This window comes from Prunus avium, chromosome 2 (genome assembly GCF_965620075.1).
Source record: "Prunus avium chromosome 2, drPruAviu1.hap1.1, whole genome shotgun sequence".
NCBI classification, from domain to species: Eukaryota; Viridiplantae; Streptophyta; class Magnoliopsida; order Rosales; family Rosaceae; genus Prunus; species Prunus avium.
In genome coordinates this window covers 31,054,482-31,077,131 of record NC_142285.1, presented here as the reverse complement: position 1 = coordinate 31,077,131, position 22,650 = coordinate 31,054,482, and the positions used below count along the sequence as shown (strand labels likewise).

Here is a 22,650-nt window from a genome sequence, read left to right as displayed (position 1 = left end):
TCTCTTTCTATTTCTCTCTCTCTTTTTCTTCTCTCTTTTTTCTGCTAAAATATGAATACGGGTTTTCAATATGTTCAGATATTTTATTCTTCTCCATAAGGAGGTATATATATGGGTTTACAGAGTGCTTTACAAGGAATAAGATTCAAACAGGAATTAGGAAAGTATCTCCTAATTATACACAGATTTGTCAACTACATGGAATGGGAAAGTAAATCCCTTAATTAATCAAGTAAATAATTCTCCTTGATTAATTAGGAGACTCACGTCAACACTCCTCCTCAAGTTGGTGCATATACGTCACCAATGCCCAACTTGGTAAGTGAGTCATAAAACACTCTGCTACAAACAGCTTTGGTTAAGATATCAGTTAATTGATCTTCTGATTTTACGAATGGTAGGCGGATGATCTTCTTCTCAATTTTTTCTTTGATAAAATGTCTATCCACCTCAACATGTTTGGTACGATAATGTTGAACTGGATTATGGGCAATATCAATTGCTGACTTGTTGTCACAATGCAACTCCATTGGCTTTCCTGGCTTGAAACCCAATTCTGTCAAGAGTCTTCTGATCCATAGCAATTCACAAACTCCATGAGCCATTCCTTGATACTCTGCTTCTGCACTAGACCGAGAAACCACATTTTGTTTTTTACTCCGCCAAGTGACTAGATTACCTCCCACGAAGGTGAAGTAGCCTGAAGTAGAGCGTCTGTCAGTAATGGATCCAGCCCAATCAGCATCTGTATATCCCACAACTTCAAGATCTCTATTTTTTGAGAACATTAATCCTTTTCCAGGGGCTAACTTTAAATACCTTAAGATTCGATCAACTACATTCCTATGAGACACACTGGGTGAATGCATAAACTGACTAACCACACTCACAGCATATGCAATATCTGGTCTTGTGTGGGCTAAATATATTAACCTTCCAACAAGGCGTTGGTACTGTTCCTTATTGGTTGGTTCTTGATCTATTCCTTCACACAACTTGTGATTCATCTCAATTGGTGTGTCAGCAGGCTTACATCCAAGCAATCCTGTTTCAGCAAGTAGATCCAATACATATTTCCTCTGTGACAGAAATATACCATTTGTGGACCTTGCAACTTCAATTCCAAGAAAGTACTTCAGATCACCTAAATCCTTCATCTCAAATTCCTGAGACAAATACTTCTGTAGTTTCAATTGCTCTCTTGTGTCGTTTCCAGTCACAACTATGTCATCCACATAAACAATCAGTGCGGTAAGTTTCTTTCCATCACGCTTCAGGAACAGAGTGTGATCCGCATTACTCTGTGTATATCCAAAAAACTTCATGGATTTAGTGAATCTACCAAACCATGCCCTGGGAGACTGTTTTAACCCATACAATGACTTTTTGAGCTTGCAAACTTGATTCCCCTTGTCACGAGTGAAGTTACATCCTGGTGGTAAGTCCATATATACTTCTTCTTCCATGTCTCCATGTAAGAATGCATTCTTTACATCAAACTGATGTAATGGCCAATCGAGATTTGCTGCTAAGGACAGGAGGATTCTGATAGTTTTGATCTTGGCTACTGGGGCAAAGGTTTCTTGGTAGTCTATCCCATATCTCTGTGTGTATCCCTTTGCCACCAATCTAGCTTTATATCTTTCAACAGATCCATCTGCCTTGAGTTTCACAGTATAGATCCATCTGCATCCCACTGTCTTCTTTCCATGAGGTAATGGCACGAGTTCCCATGTGCCATTCTTCTGGAGAGCTCGCATTTCTTCATTCATGGCTTCTTTCCATTTTTGATCTTCTAGTGCTTCAGTTACACTGTTGGGAACAGGTATTTCGGCTAACTGCTTCACAAAGTGTACCCGTGACTCAGATAATCTGGTGAGAGATACATAATTGTTGATAGGATATTTCCCCTTTGCATTAATATCTGCTTCGTAGTGAACTGGGGGTTTACCACGATTCTTCCTTTTTGGAATCTGATATGTAGGCTCTGCGCCTTCTGAAATGCAATCAGTTATTTCATTAATGTTATCAGTTTCAGGTAGAGAAGTTACCTGAATGACGTCCTCAGCAGATGATTGGTGTGGTACTGGAGCTGAAGAATTTTCCGGAGCAGGCATAAACTCTTCAATTCTCTCCTCCTGAGTGTGATGGCTGGGATCGGACTGAAGCGAAATAATTTCAGCAAAAACTGGGGGTAGCGACCGGTCGTGAGGGTCAGGCGACCGGTCGTTTTCATCTGGCGACCGGTCGTTTTCGTCAGGCGACCGGTCGTTTTCAGGCAGAGTCGGGATCGTGCGTCGCGACGTGCGGGGCGACCGGTCGTGAGAGGAGGGCGACCGGTCGCTTTCAGGCAGAGTCGTTCGCGACCGGTCGTGTTCATCTGGCGACCGGTCGTTTTCGTCGGGCGACCGGTCGCTAGAGGTCTGCGACCGGTCGTTTTGAGTCTGGAACGAATCTGGAAAAACGGTGGAAGGGAAAAAATCTGAATTTGGAGAAGTGTCCTCCTGTGCATCTGAAAAATAGATCTCGTGTTCCCGGAACACAACATCTATCGAAGTATAAACCTTCTGACTAGGAGGATGATAACACCGGTAACCTTTCTGATGAGGTGCATACCCAATGAACACACACTTGTCGGCACGGGGATCTAATTTGCTGCGTTGGTGATCATGTAAGTGGACAAACACCACATAACCAAAAACGCGGGGTTCCAGGTTTTGGGTGGGAGGTATTTGGCTATGGTGTTGAAGTGTTTGAAGGGGGGTTCGGAATTGGAGGATACTAGAGGGAATCCGATTGATAAGGTAAGCCGCAGAGAGGACGGCTTCGCCCCAAAAAGACCGAGGCATATTTGCACCAAAGAGGGATGCACGAACTACTTCCAGTAAGTGTCTATTCTTTCGTTCAGCCACACCATTCTGTTGAGGAGTGGAAGGGCATGAGCGTTGATGGATGATACCGTGAGCTTGGAAGAACTCATGAAGATCATGGTTGAGAAATTCCCCGCCATTGTCAGACCGAAGAACCTGAATTCGGGTATGAAATTGTGTCTCCACCATGTGATAAAACTGTTGAAACTTGGAACTGACTTCCCCTTTAGTTTTGAGAAGGGAAACCCAGGTCATGCGTGTGCAATCATCAATGAACGTGACAAACCATCTAGCTCCCCCGGGAGTGGTAATTTTAGAAGGGCCCCAAACATCAGAATGAACAAGGGAAAAAGGAATTAAACTTTTATTGGAACTTAAGGGAAAGGGAACACGATGGCTCTTGGCCAGTTCACAAATGTCACACTTAAAACTAGAACTCTCTAAATCTGAAAATAATGAAGGAAATAGCTTCTGTAAATATCCAAACGAAGCATGTCCAAGACGGCGATGCCATAACCATACTTCGGAAGTTTTCTTCTCAACACTCGTCCCCCCAATTTTGTAAGCTTGACTGAGGCTGGCTTCACTGTCAGATGCCAGGTCCAAATAATAGAGTTTGCCCCTCCTAGTACCACAACCAATCGTCTTGCTGCTGAGAATGTCCTGAAAAACACAATGAGTAGGCCAAAAGGTTACAGTGCAATTCAAAGCCATAGTAATTTGGGCAACAGACAAGAGATTATGATGTAAGGATGGAACAATCAACACAGAATCCAAAGTGAGGGAGTCAGAGAGAGAGAGGGAACCCTCCCCAATCACCGGGGAGGGGGTACCATTGGCATTAGACACCACCGATTGAGAAGGCGGTGTATGAGAAATAATTTGTCCCGGATCAAAGGTCATGTGATCAGTGGCTCCGGTGTCAATGACCCATGTGTGTTTCTTTGAGGAACTATGCAAAACATAACCTTGGGTACCTGATGTGGCTACAGAGGCAGAGGCAGGAGCAGGTGCAGGTGGAGCAGCAGGACTTACAGGATCCGTGACGGAAGATGTGTGAAGGGAGGTGCTCTTATTCCTGCGAGGAGCTTTGGAGTGGTCCCACCAATCCGGGTACCCAATCAGTTCATAACAGCGAGCACGATTATGTTTGCTCCCACCACAATGAGTGCATTTGGTTTCCGGACGAGAGCTTGTGGTCTGAGTCTGAGAAGCGCCACCGGTAGAGGGTGGAGGGCCCCTCGGACGTTGAGTGGCCAGAACCGCAGTGTCTGGAGTACTGGCCATGATCAGTCGTTGTTGAGCTTCGCGACGTACATATGCAAAAGTTTGGTCAAGGTCCAATTTGGGGTCTTTGCGCAGGATCTCCCCCCGGACTTGATCAAACTGAGGATCGAGCCCGGCAAGGAAAAGGTGAACACGAAGACGATCCAGTTCAGTCTGGTGCTCAGTGACGTCGGCGTCACAGTGCATGCGATTCGGGGTGCGATGATCAATCTCCTGAAAGATGGTCTGCAGTTGGCTGTAGTATTTGTGGACGGGAGCACCATTCTGTTTAATGGTGAACGCCCGTTTGTTGAGATCAAACAGAAAAGTTGCATCCCCCCCATCAAAGTAGGTTTTCTTCACGGCATCCCAGATTTCTTTGGCGGTACTAAAATGGATGAACCGACCCATCAAGTCTGGAGACATGGAGTCGATGAGCCACCCCTTGACCCGAAAGTTCTCCGTACACCATTGGTTGTAAGTGGAGGAGGACTTAGAGGGATGCGGAGTGTCGCCGGTGAGGTACCCCAATTTTTCGCGACTAGCAATACGTAACTCCATGACCTGAGACCATAAGGCATAATTTGTCTCTGTCAAGGTGATGCCGGTAGGAAACGGAGCGTTGTCACTCTGAATAGTAACAATTTGGGGGGATAAGGAAGTGGATTCGGTGGTTTGGGAAACGATATCCATGGCAGCGGAAGGAAAATGGTTAGGGTTTCGGGGTTGTGTTTAGGGTTTCGGGATTCAGGATTCAGGATTCAGGATTCAGGATTCAGAGTGTGTTTAGGGCTTCGGGTTGTGTTTAGGGTTTCGGGATTCAGGATTCAGGGTTTCGGGATTCAGGATTCAGGATTCAGGATTCAGGATACGAGGATACGGGTTCGTGTTTCAAGGAATTTGATAAGAGGGATTCGGGTTTCGAGAAATTCAATACGAGGATTTAGAGACAACCTAGGATCGATTGCTCTGATACCATGCTAAAATATGAATACGGGTTTTCAATATGTTCAGATATTTTATTCTTCTCCATAAGGAGGTATATATATGGGTTTACATAGTGCTTTACAAGGAATAAGATTCAAACAGGAATTAGGAGAGTATCTCCTAATTATACACAGATTTGTCAACTACATGGAATGGGAAAGTAAATCCCTTAATTAATCAAGTAAATAATTCTCCTTGATTAATTAGGAGACTCACGTCAACATTTTCTTCTTCTTTTCTCTTCTCCCTGTGCCGCCGACAGTCTCTCTCTTTCTTTCTCTTTTTCTTTCTTTTCTTTTTCTTTCTTCTCTTTCTCTTTCTCTTTTTTCTTGTTCTTCTTTTCTCTCTTCCCTGTGCGGTGCCGACACTCTCTCTCTTTTCTTCTACATCTTTTTTTTTTTTCCCTATCCCTCTCTTCTTCTCCCTACGTTATTTCTGGTTCTAATTTTTTTTTTCAAATCCCTTTTTCTTCTTTCTTCTTCCATATGAGTTTATCTTGTAGATCTTGTAGATCTTGTACATCTGGGTTCAATTCTTGTATATTTGGAATCAGATTCCAAACCGTCAGTCTCTCCCAAACCTTCACAAAGTTGAAGGAGCAAAGGCCAGGTAAGCAATTTTAGGTCTTTGCTTTAGGAAATTTGGACTTACAATGTAGAAAGGTTTAAAATTTTGTGTGACTATTTTGCAGGTTTGTTCTTTCATTTGAAGCCCTACATAACAAGTTGCAGACCCACCAAAATCTATGGTTATCTGTGAAATTTCACAATTCAAGTAAGTTCTAAACCCTATGTTGCTATGTATGATATATTTAATTTAATTGTCCCATTATAAAAATTGATTGCACGCAGAAGCAAAAGAGATTTTTCAATGGTTTTAGGCAAAACTAAAGATTACCCATTATAAATGATTGCTTATAAGTATCCCTTTAAAATAAAAACAAAAACTGTGTTCATGAATTAATTTTATTAAGCTTTTTTGGTTGGTTAATTTGTCTTCACCTTCCAGCTTGCAAGTTGCATCGCAAAGCTTCATAGTTGGTGCTATTGCTTTAAGTTTAAACAATTGATCAAAACACAAGTAAATCTGAAATTGAATACTGGGGTAAAAACAAAAACAAAAATCGCGGATAATGCGGGGCACAAATCACCATTGTGGAAAGTAGCATCTTGCATACCACTTTCAGAGTAACTAGTTACTATGTATAACGATATGTAATCTGGTAGGCGTTTCTTTTTTCTATATGCTTTTTAAGACATTGCTGCACTTGTAAACTGATGAGAATTTTATTCTTGTTTTATTAGGAGTTGATTAATTCACATAAGCACACATGCCCGTTTAATATTAAAGATAATTGCAAATAACAACTCAGATTTACTTGTGGGGTAAAAACAGAAACAATCAATAATGGGGTAAAAACAAAAACAAAAATCGCGGATAATGCGGGGCACAAATCACCATTAATGCGGTAAAAACAAAAACAAAAATCGCGGATAATGCAGGGCACAAATCACCATTAATGTGGTAAAAACAAAAACAAAAATCACCAATAATGCGGGGCACAAAACACCAACATAAAACGTATATAATGTAGGAATTACAAAACATTTTTTCGAAGTTCATTTGCACCAATTAAAAAAGATCATCAGAACCATGGTTGGTTGTGGTTCTCCCTGTGGAGCCTGTAAGTTCTTGAGAAGAAAATGTGTGAGAGGGTGTATTTTTGCGCCTTATTTCTGCTATGAAGAGGGAGATACCCATTTTTCTGCCATCCACAGGGTTTTTGGCGCAAGCAATGTGTCGAAGCTTTTAGCAACCCTTCCGTTGAGCTATCGATGCGAGGCCGCAATGTCGATATCATATGCAGCTCAAGCCAGGCTTCAAGATCCCATATATGGCTGTGTTTCACATATTTTTGCTCTCCAACAGCAGGTTAATCATTTAGTACCCTTTGTATGTTCAGATTGGGTTTCTGTTCAGATTATATATAAAAAATATTAATTAAAGATTCATTCAAAGTCAAAGGTTTGAAAATTAGGTTAATTTTAACTTTGGGTGCAGGACAGTTACTTGGTAGCTCAGAGTAGGACACCGAAAAATAAAAAAGTATGATCGTCTAAACAAGTAAAAACAGCAGAAAATATGTCCCCGTCCAGGGATGGGGTAGTCTCCCCTCCTCCTAAACTTTTCTTCGTGAAAAAACAGCAGAAACACAAACACAAACAGAAGTAAAAACAAAAAGGCAGATAGAAAGAGCAAGAAAAAATAGATTAGTTAAGAAATGGGGTTTAGTGGTTTTGGTACGTAGGTACGTAGGCTGATCAAATGAGTTATGGTTGATCCAAAACCACCTTAAATAAGTGGAAGAAGAGTCCAAGAGGTGAGACGATCAGCACAGTTTTAAATTCTTAATTAACATCATAAAAATATAGTACAAATCTCAGCCGTCCATTGTCTACTACTGGACACCACACAGAAGAGCAGAGGACCCATGCACTTCCATGTGGACAAAGCTAGAGCTTAGCCGTCCCTCGCATGCTCTTTGCTTACAAAGTCATTCACTGGCCAAGGCAAGTCATGTTGGTTGGCATAAATGCCCACCCCAGCTTTCCTTGTATGTATTATATACAACGATCTAACGGTCTAGCATATTAGCATATTAATATTGTAATATTAAGTTAGCATCTAAATTGATTTATGAGTGAAGGAGATTGCAACGTACGTACCTGGGCAGCTCTTATGGGATATGAGTGAAAGAGCTGTCCTCTTCATAGAAAATGTCTCATATGGCAGCTTCGAAGAGGACATTTTCTTCTGGGATATTCACTAAATTCATTGACAAAGCTTTGAGCTGCTTGATCCTTGAGGAAAGCTAACTGTGCTTGTAAGTCGACCACCTGAAAAGTTCAAACCAAAAGCATATACTCATCAGTTACTTCAACATACAATCTGAACAGAAACCCAATCTGAACATACAAAGGGTACTAAATGATTAACCTGCTGTTGGAGAGCAAAAATATGTGAAACACAGCCATATATGGGATCTTGAAGCCTGGCTTGAGCTGCATATGATATCGACATTGCGGCCTCGCATCGATAGCTCAACGGAAGGGTTGCTAAAAGCTTCGACACATTGCTTGCGCCAAAAACCCTGTGGATGGCAGAAAAATGGGTATCTCCCTCTTCATAGCAGAAATAAGGCGCAAAAATACACCCTCTCACACATTTTCTTCTCAAGAACTTGCAGGCTCCACAGGGAGAACCACAACCAACCATGGTTCTGATGATCTTTTTTAATTGGTGCAAATGAACTTCGAAAAAATGTTTTGTAATTCCTACATTATATACGTTTTATGTTGGTGTTTTGTGACCCGCATTATTGGTGATTTTTGTTTTTGTTTTTACCACATTAATGGTGATTTGTGCCCTGCATTATCCGCGATTTTTGTTTTTGTTTTTACCGCATTAATGGTGATTTGTGCCCCGCATTATCCGCGATTTTTGTTTTTGTTTTTACCCCATTATTGATTGTTTCTGTTTTTACCCCACAAGTAAATCTGAGTTGTTATTTGCAATTATCTTTAATATTAAACGGGCATGTGTGCTTATGTGAATTAATCAACTCCTAATAAAACAAGAATAAAATTCTCATCAGTTTACAAGTGCAGCAATGTCTTAAAAAGCATATAGAAAAAAGAAACGCCTACCAGATTACATATCGTTATACATAGTAACTAGTTACTCTGAAAGTGGTATGCAAGATGCTACTTTCCACAATGGTGATTTGTGCCCCGCATTATCCGCGATTTTTGTTTTTGTTTTTACCCCAGTATTCAATTTCAGATTTACTTGTGTTTTGATCAATTGTTTAAACTTAAAGCAATAGCACCAACTATGAAGCTTTGCGATGCAACTTGCAAGCTGGAAGGTGAAGACAAATTAACCAACCAAAAAAGCTTAATAAAATTAATTCATGAACACAGTGTTTGTTTTTATTTTAAAGGGATACTTATAAGCAATCATTTATAATGGGTAATCTTTAGTTTTGCCTAAAACCATTGAAAAATCTCTTTTGCTTCTGCGTGCAATCAATTTTTATAATGGGACAATTAAATTAAATATATCATACATAGCAACATAGGGTTTAGAACTTACTTGAATTGTGAAATTTCACAGATAACCATAGATTTTGATGGGTCTGCAACTTGTTATGTAGGGCTTCAAATGAAAGAACAAACCTGCAAAATAGTCACACAAAATTTTAAACCTTTCTACATTGTAAGTCCAAATTTCCTAAAGCAAAGACCTAAAATTGCTTACCTGGCCTTTGCTCCTTCAACTTTGTGAAGGTTTGGGAGAGACTGACGGTTTGGAATCTGATTCCAAATATACAAGAATTGAACCCAGATGTACAAGATCTACAAGATAAACTCATATGGAAGAAGAAAGAAGAAAAAGGGATTTGAAAAAAAAAAAAATAGAACCAGAAATAACGTAGGGAGAAGAAGAGAGGGATAGGGAAAAAAAAAAGAGGTAGAAGAAAAGAGAGAGAGTGTCGGCACCGCACAGGGAAGAGAGAAAAGAAGAACAAGAAAAAAGAGAAAGAGAAAGAGAAGAAAGAAAAAGAGAAGAAAGAAAAAGAGAAAGAAAGAGAGAGACTGTCGGCGGCACAGGGAGAAGAGAAAAGAAGAAGAAAAAAGAGAGAAGAAAAAGAGAGAGAGAAATAGAAAGAGAAAGAAAGAGAGAGAGGATGCGCATGCGCATGCGGGGCCAATTTTTTATTTATTTAATAAATTAATATAATTTTGACAACACGCTTCGTGCGTTGTAGAACTTAAAACTAATACAACATGCAAGGCCGGGTTCTGAAAATAGCTCTATTCTATATATATATATTTTTTTTTTTTTTGGGGTGAAAACCAAAGTATTCCCGTGCGATTGCGGGGACTAACCCTCGAGGTACTGTCGGGCGCAAAGCGGGGACCTCTCCCAACAAAGTCTGTTCTATTCGCAAGCGTCTGGGATCGCTCTATTCTATATTTTGACAACACGCTATACACGCACGTTGTTATAAATTGTATAATACAACATGCTGCTTTTGCGGATTGTTAAAAATATTGTTCCACAACGCATATGAATGCACGTTGTTGATTACATGTTGTCATAAGTTATTTTTCTTGTAGTGTAGGCCCTTCAATCTTGACATCCAACACATCCGGCAGCGACTCAATGATCAGTTCTTGGAAACCTGGACAAGAGAGACACTTCAAAGAAACTTTATACTTTCTTCGCTCTTCCCCCACGTACACAGCCACATAACCTTCTGGAACCTGAACTTGATCTCCATCCTTATGCATATTCTTGGAGCTCTCCGAGGCGTGCTCCAAGTTTTTGTACGCTTTCTTGGAATGGAAACCTTTGCCTAATTTTTTGACGAACAGCCTGATTTTCTGCTGGACAAGACTTGCAGCAGGGCTCATGGTGGCGGTTCCAATCAGTCCAATCAAAAAATGAGATTGGTATTGGAAACTTAGCGTGTTGCTTAAGTTTTAAGTTTATAACTGCCCGTCAACATGTTCTAGCTCAATTAAAAAAGGCATTGATTTGTAGACAAGAGATCTCAAATTTGAACCTCCATGATATCATTTATATGTGTGTGTGAGAAATATCCCTCCCCTCTAGTTTAGATTATCGCTTGTACTAAAAAAAAAGTTTATAATTGCCCACTTAACCACGTTAATTAATTAGGGAAATTAATTATATATGTTTGCCAATAGCTATACCTGGTTTTGTAAATTATAGGAAAAGAAAGAAAAAGGGCCGGATTTATCTTATGAGTTCAAATTTTCTGTAAACAATAACTTATATATATATATATATATATATATATTGGTGGTCAGGAAACAATAATTAATGTATCGAGTACAGAAATCATGAGGAAAGAATGAACAAATAATCAAGATCAAAGCAGTCCATGCATGCAATCTAATCACACTACTCCTTTGCGATGTCCATCATCAAATCCTCAAAGATGATGTAGACCAATTGTGTCACGCCCCGGACCCAGGGGTAGGCGGAAACCCCGCGCCCGGTGTGTGAGAAAAAAAAATAAAAATAAAAATAAAAATAAATAAAAAGGAAGCCGAAACATAAAATAAACTTTTCTTATAAAAATAGCTCCCAAAAATCTTACAACTTTACAATAAATAAATAAAGCTCTATCACTCTCATCTAATTTAGCCTGAACTGGTTTAGTCCTTGTCTTGCCCACTAATTCATCTGAAAAATTAAACATGGTGAGGGATGAGCAACCACCGCTCAATAGGGACATGATACCTTACCACAGGAAATTGATATAAATAAATTAAGTGACATGCAATCACACAACAAAATATCATATTAATAAAATTAATGCATGAATGAATGCTCTTCATCTAATCCCGTTAATTCATATAATTGGACAAGCAGACCTGCACGTCCCATACCATGCTTATACCACTTGGTCCCGAATGCCCATTTATATGAACACCCATTTCAACCGTCCCATAATTTCCCCTTTTGTTAGTCATCTTGTCTAACTCCCTTTCGCCAGTCCCGAATCACCCAATAAAAATCATGTGCACTGTGGGATCCCTGAGACCTGGTACCTGCCAAGAGTTAGACTCAACTACACAGAAGACTATTTCCATTACCCTCTTTTCCATCAACCCAAGAATTCCAGCCATCACCGATAACATATGATCATGTCAATATTAATAAAATAATATAGATCATTAACAACACTTCAACATCCAATATCAATAATAATAATATCATGCATAATATAATGCTCACGAAATTTAATTAAATCAATCTTTGTAAAAGGCCCCCAAGAAATCCCTACCTCGATTCCAAGGCATTGCTCCAAGTTAAGAAAATACAAGCTACGTTCTATATCTCCCGCAAGAAATTCATCACCTCTCTCTCTCTCTCTCTCTGTTCATTTTCTATGCACAAAGTGTCCTATATATATATATAGGAATATGTCGGCAGTGACTTCCTTCTTATTGGATGGTATTTGGCGGTTTACTAAGACTTACCGTCCAAGTTAACAATTAATAGATAAGAACATACTAAGACTTACCATTCAAGTTATATTCTAGCTATGTTTACTAAGCATTGTTTTTCTTTGACACGTACAACACTACCATGACTAAGCATATCAATATATATATATATATATATATATATATATAATAGAATAAGATATTTATCTTAATAGAATAATATATGTAATAAAATAAGATATAAATATTTATTTCTTCAAATTATTAATATATATACTTTTAAAAATACGGTCTTCACAATCTACCCTCCTTAAAAGAAATTTCGTCCTCGAAATTTACTGGCACTTAATTAAGAAAATCTACTCCTAAAGATCTTTGTCATTAACTTCTTTAAATTCAAACCTATATGCTCACACTAATCTTCTACCACAGTTCCCAAGGGTGTCTAATCCCTATGCTCTGATACCATTTATATGAACTAACACCCATTTCAACCGTCCCATAATTTCCCCTTTTGTTAGTCATCTTGTCTAACTCCCTTTCGCCAGTCCCGAATCACCCAATAAAAATCATGTGCACTGTGGGATCCCTGAGACCTGGTACCTGCCAAGAGTTAGACTCAACTACACAGAAGATTATTTCCATTACCCTCTTTTCCATCAACCCAAGAATTCCAGCCATCACCGATAACATATGATCATGTCAATATTAATAAAATAATATAGATCATTAACAACACTTCAACATCCAATATCAATAATAATAATATCATGCATAATATAATGCTCACGAAATTTAATTAAATCAATCTTTGTAAAAGTCCCCCAAGAAATCCCTACCTCGATTCCAAGGCATTGCTCCAAGTTAAGAAAATACAAGCTACGTTCTATATCTCCCGCAAGAAATTCATCACCTCTCTCTCTCTCTCTCTCTCTGTTCATTTTCTATGCACAAAGTGTCCTATATATATATATATATATATATAGGAATATGTCGGCAGTGACTTCCTTCTTATTGGATGGTATTTGGCGGTTTACTAAGACTTACCGTCCAAGTTAACAATTAATAGATAAGAACATACTAAGACTTACCATTCAAGTTATATTCTAGCTATGTTTACTAAGCATTGTTTTTCTTTGACACGTACAACACTACCATGACTAAGCATATCAATATATATATATATATATATATATATATATATATATATAATAGAATAAGATATTTATCTTAATAGAATAATATATGTAATAAAATAAGATATAAATATTTATTTCTTCAAATTATTAATATATATACTTTTAAAAATACGGTCTTCACAATCTACCCTCCTTAAAAGAAATTTCGTCCTCGAAATTTACTGGCACTTAATTAAGAAAATCTACTCCTAAAGATCTTTGTCATTAACTTCTTTAAATTCAAACCTATATGCTCACACTAATCTTCTACCACAGTTCCCAAGGGTGTCTAATCCCTATGCTCTGATACCATTTATATGAACTAACACTCATTTCAACCGTCCCATAATTTCCCCTTTTGTTAGTCATCTTGTCTAACTCCCTTTCGCCAGTCCCGAATCACCCAATAAAAATCATGTGCACTGTGGGATCCCTGAGACCTGGTACCTGCCAAGAGTTAGACTCAACTACACAGAAGACTATTTCCATTACCCTCTTTTCCATCAACCCAAGAATTCCAGCCATCACCGATAACATATGATCATGTCAATATTAATAAAATAATATAGATCATTAACAACACTTCAACATCCAATATCAATAATAATAATATCATGCATAATATAATGCTCACGAAATTTAATTAAATCAATCTTTGTAAAAGGCCCCCAAGAAATCCCTACCTCAATTCCAAGGCATTGCTCCAAGTTAAGAAAATACAAGCTACGTTCTATATCTCCCACAAGAAATTCATCACCTCTCTCTCTCTCTCTCTCTCTGTTCATTTTCTATGCACAAAGTGTCCTATATATATATATAGGAATATGTCGGCAGTGACTTCCTTCTTATTGGATGGTATTTGGCGGTTTACTAAGACTTACCGTCCAAGTTAACAATTAATAGATAAGAACATACTAAGACTTACCATTCAAGTTATATTCTAGCTATGTTTACTAAGCATTGTTTTTCTTTGACACGTACAACACTACCATGACTAAGCATATCAATATATATATATATATAAAATAGAATAAGATATTTATCTTAATAGAATAATATATGTAATAAAATAAGATATAAATATTTATTTCTTCAAATTATTAATATATATACTTTTAAAAATACGGTCTTCACAAATTGGCGGAGGCAATTGAAGGATAATTAGAGCCACGCACGTGCATGGACAAATTGAGTAAACTGCAAGTTTGGGCTTTGATTTGGCCCATAACCCTTCCTAAAGCCAAATATTAGGTGAAGAAAACGAATGATTGTTTCGTATTAATTTGTAAATTTTCTATTGTTAAAATTTCTGTCTGAAATAATATTAGCAATTTTAGATTTAGTTAGTTATTATCGTAATTTAACAAAAGTTCAATAAATACACTAGTACTTCTTTTTCCAATTTGTTGTAAGACTGTTGCGTATGATATATTGTACTTGACTTTCTATGATTGAGATGAAGATATCAAATTTGAATTAAAATTGCATTATGTTTTTACACATCGAATAATTAGTTCCTTACTTTTCTTCAATTTACAAAACGTTGATGTTCCTCGGCGATCTTTAGAACCCTATCAAAGTAGTCGGTTGTACATGAATAAAGCCAAATAGGCCCTTTAATCTTGGCATCAAACACATATGCCAGCATCAGTTCTTGCAAAGCTGGACATGAGAGATACTCCAAAGGAACCCAATACAACTCTTTCTTCATCCCCACGTAAAAAAGTACATGACGTTTTAGAAATTGATGAACTGCTCCATGCTCGTGCTCCTCGTAGGTCTCAGAGTCGGAGTCATCATGGACCAACTTTTTGTATGGATTCTTGAAGGAGCGGACTTTGCCTAATTTCTTGATGACCAACCTGATTTTCTGCAGGACAAGACTTGCAGGGTTCATGGTGATGATCTCTACTTCTCTTTGACTACGTGAAGAAGGAGGATTTCAATTAGGGCAAGAAAGAGTTTGAATTACTTGGAAGAGAAGGAAGGGAAAGGCAATAGAATTAATTGAGTGACTACTACTGACTACTCTTATATAGTGAAAGCACCCAGACTCACTTTACCATGTTAATGAAGGAATTCGGTCAAGTCCTCTGGTACTTGGAGATCAGTTGTGTTGCGGTTGTAATCCAAATGTCAAAGGGTTTCCTATCTTTAGTTTACTATAGAACTTCTAATACTAATGCAAAAACAACCAAGAGTGATTTTTGTGATTTTTTTGGGTACTTTTTATCCAATGAGGCCGACGTGATTCGAATTTGTGAAATCTTCAACCTAATTCTTTGGTACTTTTTATTCACTAAATAAATAATAATTAAAAGTTAAATACTTATTAAAGTATTTGTGAAAATATGTGCCATGTAAAATTTTAATTTTTATACTTTCAATATGCTGCAGGGAGAGCTAATAATATGGTGGGACCCAACCTTCCATTGGCCACAGACCCTAGTTGTCGTCGGCAAATATCAATGGCAATACTATGCTTTGGACCATTATTATGTGATCCGTGGCCAATACTCTCTGGCCAAGGGTGGGTCTGTGGCTCACATTAAGAACATAGAAAAGAACATAGAAAATCTAATCCCTATATTATCGAACCTCATGTTATTGGGCTGAAGGAAGATGCATAGATAATAGCTTCAGAGTTGGGGAAACAAGAAAAACAAAACCGAGTTCTATCTCTTTGGGGGATGGGAGGTTCGAGGAAGACCACCCTTGCAAAATAGGTTTATCATCACTCGTAAATTAGGCATCATTTGAACTTTTTGCTTGGGTGTGTGTATCTCAAAATTGCCAAGCAAGAAAGGTCTTCGAACATATTTTACTTCAATTTAATCAACAACGTTATCCCCTTCTTACAGAGTATAATAGATGTTTCAGAAATGGGAACAACAACAATAGTACGAAACCTTTGCATCACACAGGAACAAAATAAATGTTTAGTGATTCTTGATGATATTTGGATCTATGATGCATGGAACCAAGGATGGTACTATGTACAGGCTCAAGTGGGCTGTAGCCCAGTGCAAGATTTGTAGAATACTAAGGGAGTCCAAGTTTTATAAGCTATTTCTACTCCCAAAAATTTTTAGCTTTCCCCACTTGCCTTTGTTTAATATTAGTCCAGCCTTGTTGGGTTGACTATAATATAATAAGCTAATAAAAATATATATATATATATATATATATATATTGTTATTTAATAAATAAAATAAAAAACAACCATTTTATTTATTTATTTATGAGTATACATGATTAATTATCTATTATTTTATTATTTTATAAATATAATAGCATACATACAATTTTATGTTTAAAAAATAAAGTACCTACTACTTCTTTTACGAAAAATAATGTACCTAATATGAATTTACTTATTATTCAAATAATATACCCAAATTTTATAAACTAATTTTGGATATAATTTACCTAATAATTCCTATTATGCAATAATACAACTTGTAATTTACTTATTATGCGTATATTGTAGGTATATTAAAGTCAACAGATTTATAGGTATATTGTGAAAATAATTTACCTACCCATATTGGATATATAAGATATATGTAAGTGTATGCATTTTGTGATTTTCTTTTGGCTTCCCTTGACAATTTTGTAACAGGACAATCATTGTATTTTTCCAAGCTCTAGTTTAGATTAAAAATTACATCTCTAGGTGTTCTTATCTGGCTACATTTATGATGGACAACAATGTGTTTGACAAAGGTAAGTTTTGCATTGCATTAACTAAATTCCAGAAGATTATGACTAGTCATCTTTCCTTCGTATGACTAGTCAACTTTTGCATTAGTAGAATTTCCAGCTCACTGTTCCAGCTGTATCCTACCCATATGTTTTTGTCCTATTCTGCGAAATTCTCATCTGCCATTGTACGATTCTAACCTTGGAATTTTGGTGTAAAAGCAAAACAATTCCTCATTTGGCAGCTGTCGCTTTTATGGGTAAGATTTTGGAAAGTTTCTCACAAAACTTTCTCTTTCTCTTCCTCAAGAGAAAACCTTCATATTTTTCATCTTTGAGTTTTCCAAATTTATTTTTCGAAAACTGCATTTGAAATATGAAAACCTCATCTTGCTAGATCAAACACTCTCGCATATATATCTAGGTCAGATTCAAGATTGATTTCTTCAAGAGTATGGTTTCTTGAAGAAATTGGTCATTTTCTCCTTAAATCCAAATTTCATTTTTGTCTGAGTTGGAGCTGGCTAATTGGTGCCATGGGATGAATGAGCTGAAGAAGGAGCTGCCACTGCCATGAAGGACCAAGCTGCTGGTTTTGCTAAGCTGGAGAAGAAGATTGCACAAAGGAGGTATAACTTATCTTCCTAAATAGACCTAGGATTTGTTGAGCTTGTTAGTGTTTCTTTGTAAGAATCTTTTTGCTCATCTTCCTAAATAGACCTAGGATTGCCTGGTCGGTTGATGACCCCCAGTTTTTCCCAATGGTGGGTTTCTGGGTGAACAATTTCTGGTTTGCATCTCTGTAATTTTCTAGGTTTGTGTTCTTGACAGTTGACTAGTCATCGCATGATGTTAATGTATTTTAGGGGTTTGTGTTTTTGATAGTTGACTAGTCATCACATGATGTTCATGCATTTTTGGGTTTGTGTTCTTGCAGTTGACTAGTCATCACTATCTGCTGTGTGCTGTTTATTTGATTATGATGTGTTCTTGATAGTTGACTAGTCATCGCATGATGTTCATGTATTTCTGGGTTTGTGTTCTTGCAGTTGACTAGCCATCACTATCTACTGTGTGTTGTTTATTTGATTATGATGTTTTCACACACTTTCACCATAGTTGTTGCTAGCACAGGGGATGCCTAGATTGACGGGTCCTTCTGAGTGCCTAGGTTGTCACTAGTAATCTTCTAGTCTTGCAGGTACATATTGTTATACTCTCTGTGTGTGTTCTTTGTTATGGTTTCTCATGACTAGCAGTTGACTAGTCATAAGTATATTTCATCAAGGATTAAAGTGTGTGAAGATCACCGTGTCTACTTGAATAGCATTTAAATTTACCCCTCGTCGCTTGTGTACCAATTTCAATATATAAGTAAATTTGAAAGTAAAAAAGTGTACAAAATTTGTAGTTAAAAATGTTTTAATTTATAAAAAGTGTACAAAATTTTCTATAACAAAGTCACACATACCTATATTTGTATGTAAATAATGTACCTATTTTTGTATGGAAATAATGTACCTATTTTCTTTACATAATACACAAAAATTCATTTCTCCAAGCTATGTATTTTTTTTATATAGAAATAATGCACCTATTTTCTTACTAAAATAGGTACACCAACAATTCATTTATTCGAGCTATATTTTTTTTTACATGTGGTTTTTATTTTTATTTTTTTACATAGTATCATCTAATTAATGTACTTATTTTTTCTATGGGTATTGTACCTATTAGAATATATATTATACATATACATTTATATTATTGAAGGATATTAGGTAACATTAATATATAATTGGAGGATATTAGGTACAATAAAATTCATTTATTCTAGCTATAGGAGGTTAGGAGGGAATATTTGAAGTAATTTGATTGTAGCCCATTATTTATGGGAGTGGAAACATAAATGTGCAGTGAGGTATTATTCATCTTAATTAGGTTTTTGAAAAACAATCAGCAACAAAATAAAGATCTAATGGCATGATTTGTAAATAAATCAATATACAAGGATACATTGTGTCTTAATTTAAAATTGAATTTTACTTAAACATTGTATTATTGATGGGTTATTATCTAGAGTTTTTAAATTGTAAGGGCCAATTTTAGTATGAATCCTTGGCGGTCGATCTTCATCATCAGAAAAACTCAGTTGTACAAGTAAGCAGAAACAAATAATACAGTGAATTCCTATCTAGTGATATCATTCTGAGGAAAAAAAAAAAAACAAGAGGTACGAAAAAAGAAGAAAAAGTATGTACATCTTTTTTTTTAAAAATAGTTTTTTTATATTAATTTATGTTATCAACAGTCATGATACAACTTAAAACCTAACACTAAGGGCCCGTTCGGTAGAGTGTTTTCAGCATATAGTCGAATATGCGTTCGGTGGCAAGAGTTTGAAAACATGAAAAACAACTTTCAGAAAACAGATTCAAACTCATGTACAAAAATTGAAAACGCCAAATTATCGTTTTCATTTTCTACCCAGCAAAACAGAAACGATAATCAAACCCACCACGACCACTACTACCAAACCTCACAGACCCAGTACCCACATCACCACCACCTATCAAACCCAGTCGACACCAACACCACCACCATCCCAATGGAATCACCACCAAACACCCAATCGAACCCAATACACATCATCGCCACCTAGTAAAAAGCAATCGACCCCAGCACCTCCACCACCCATGCCCAATCAAAGCACCATTACCGCCATCACCACCTGATCAGGAGGGGGGAAGAGAGAGAGAGACGGAGACAGAGACAGAGACAGAGAGGTGGGTTGATGGGATTCATGCCATGGAAGGAAGGAGTGGGTGCTGCGGCATGAAGAGATAGTGAAAAAAAAAGGGAAGGAAGAAGAAAAGAGAAAGGAGGGGAAGAAAGAAAGAAACGGGGCTGGGAAGGAGTTTTTATCTAGCCAAAAAATTTTAATTAATGAATATAGAATATAGAATATATATTTCAATAAACCAATAGGAAACAATTCATGATTTTCTTGGTTGACCAAGAAACATATGGAAATTCTTTTTTTATGTGTTCTCCCTTATTTGTTTTTTATATTTTTTATTTTCGTAGTTCTACCTGTTTCGGAGAAGAAAATTCCACCTTTTTATTTATCATTTTCACTTATTATTAAAGATAATTCTAGGTTTTTATAACATTAGAAATTTTTTATTTTTTATAGAACATACATTAGCAAAAATATACTTGAAAAATAACTCACATATTATTATTCTCAAATTGTACACCAGACACGTTTTCACTGTTTTTATTTTCTGAATATGTTTTCTAATTAATCTACCAGACGCATTCTTGAATCCTGAAAATGCAAATTCGTTTTCTTGTTTTCATTCTCTGAAAATATTCTCTGAAAACATTCTCTGAAAACGTTACCAGACAGGGCCTAAATTTCTTAGAGGAAAATTTTCAAACTTCTACCCATAGGTATATAAGATCACCAAAATTTCATACGAAAGAAACCACTAGTTTGGGCCTATTTCATTATCTAGATCGTTCATTCTTAGGATTACCTTCAAATACAAAAAAATAAAAATAAATAAGTAATTGAGAATCAATTAGTCCTGTAACTATTATCAAATCAATTAATCATGTAACAATAATCAGGTATATAGATGAATACAATGAAGATATCAATTTGTAGAAAAAAAACCATGTATAGCCGAGCGGCTATAGTATTTCTTTTTAAAAAAATTGGAAAAAATCGAGTATAGCCGCTCGGCTATACTATTTCCTTTTTAAAAAAAGTAGGGAAAAAAACCGTGTATAGCCGAGCGGCTATACTATTTCTTTAAAAAAAATTCTAAAAACCGAGTATTCCCACGCGGCTATACTCTTTCTTTTAATGGTTTACTCGTGAAATACCCCCTGAACTTGTACCTTGCTTTTGTTTAGCCCCCTATCCTTTTTTTTAGAAAATTAAGGAACCGAACTATTTTTTTTCTCCAATTTCCCCCCTGCCGTCTAAATCGGCAACATTTCATCCAATTTTCAGTTAATTATTTTTTAAAATTTTTTTTTTTTATAAAGGATTGAAGAAAAAGAAGAAAATTGACCCCAAAAAAAAAAAAGAAAAAAAAAGAAAAAGCACATAAAGACACTGAACCAGCAACCTTATCGCCCCCCTTCCCCAGCTCCATCTCCTCCAACACATCTACCCCATCACAACACAGCTAAAACCCTAAAACCCAGCCCAAAAAAAAAAAAAAGAAATTCCCCAAATTGAATGAGTCTTTGTTTGAGAAAGGTATGGAAGCAGATACGGAGGTGGAGGAGATTCAAGCCCAGCCTGTAAGTTCCCAAGAATTGGAAATGGCAGCAGTAGAGACCCATCCCCCAGCCCCATCCCTACGCGAGATCCACCCCTAGATCGCCACAGCAAGGTGTGGACTTCAAAGGGGCTCAGAGACCCATCCCCCAACCCCATCCCTGCGCGAGATCCACCCCTAGATCGCAGCCCAAAGCCACCATACAACCACCCCATCCCCACCCGAAACTGATGCTGGTTTGGGTCTGAAGGTGGGTGAGAGAAGGTTGTGCAATCTAAGAGAAAGCACCATTCTTGATAGTTTTTGTTTGCAGAGAGAAAGAGAGAGAGAGAGAGAGAGAGAGAGAGAGAGAGAGAGAGATGGCAATGAAGAAAACTTCAGATGAAAGGAAGGCATTGAAGTACTTGAAGCTAAATGGGGAAGAGACCTCCTTTGCCCAAAAACAGAGCGCAACCCAAAGGAGCCTCTCTTTCTTTTTTTTTCTTTTTTTTTAATTTTTAATTATTTTTAATGTACAAAATGACCATTTTGCCCTCATTTTTAACGGCAAATTGGATGAAATGTTGTGGATTTAGACGGAGGGGGGAAATTGGCGAAATAAAAAAGTTAATATCTTTAATTTTCTAAAAAAAAAGGATACAGGGTTAATTGAAAATTAGGTACAAATTTAGGGGGCAAATCACTAGTATACCCTTTAAAAAATTGGAAAAACCGAGTATAGCCAACCGGCTGTACTATTTCATTTTTTTTTAAAACTAAAAAAAATAGCTTGTATAGCCGATCGGCTATACTATTTATTAAAAAAACAAAATTTTAAAAAGCTGAGTAAAGCCGGACGGATATACCATTTTTAAAAAAATTAGAAAAAAACCGAGTTTAGACTATTTCATTTTAAAAAATTGGAAAAACCGAGTATCGCCAAGTGGCTATACTATTTCTTTTAAAATAAATTGGAAAAAACCGAGTGTAGCCTTGCGGCTAGACTATTTCTTTTTTAAAAAATTGGAAAAAACCAAGTATAGACACGCGACTATACTATTTTTTTTTATAAAACCGTACTATAGCCGCTCGGCTATACTATTTAATAAAAAAAAATATGAAAAAGGGAGCCTCCTAGTGGTATTACTTTATGAGTAATGCTATTTAGACGCACAAAATTGACCACCTTGTGGCAGCTGAGGTGTCTTGCCATGTCAATTAATGAATGTTGACATGTGTATTCTATTTTTTATTTATTCTTTTTTCAATAATTCTTAAAAAACAAAACAAATTAAAAATTAAAAAACAAATGAAAAAACCCTAG

At 36.8% G+C, this 22,650-nt stretch overlaps 2 long non-coding RNA genes across 2 annotated transcripts; one reads left to right on the top strand and one right to left on the bottom strand.

Moving 5' to 3' along the window:
- Window positions 1-5,625: 5,625 nt before the first annotated feature.
- On the top strand, window positions 5,626-7,037 carry LOC148296853 (uncharacterized). The gene is made up of 3 exons (XR_015833517.1): window positions 5,626-5,732; window positions 5,815-5,897; window positions 6,902-7,037. It is a non-coding gene; the product is annotated as an uncharacterized LOC148296853 (long non-coding RNA).
- On the bottom strand, window positions 6,626-9,910 carry LOC110750633 (uncharacterized). Its single transcript, XR_015833516.1, has 5 exons — window positions 9,444-9,910; window positions 9,279-9,361; window positions 8,121-8,274; window positions 7,850-8,020; window positions 6,626-7,095 (listed from the first exon to the last, which is right to left on the bottom strand). It is a non-coding gene; the product is annotated as an uncharacterized LOC110750633 (long non-coding RNA).
- Between the last annotated feature and the right edge of the window lie 12,740 nt (window positions 9,911-22,650).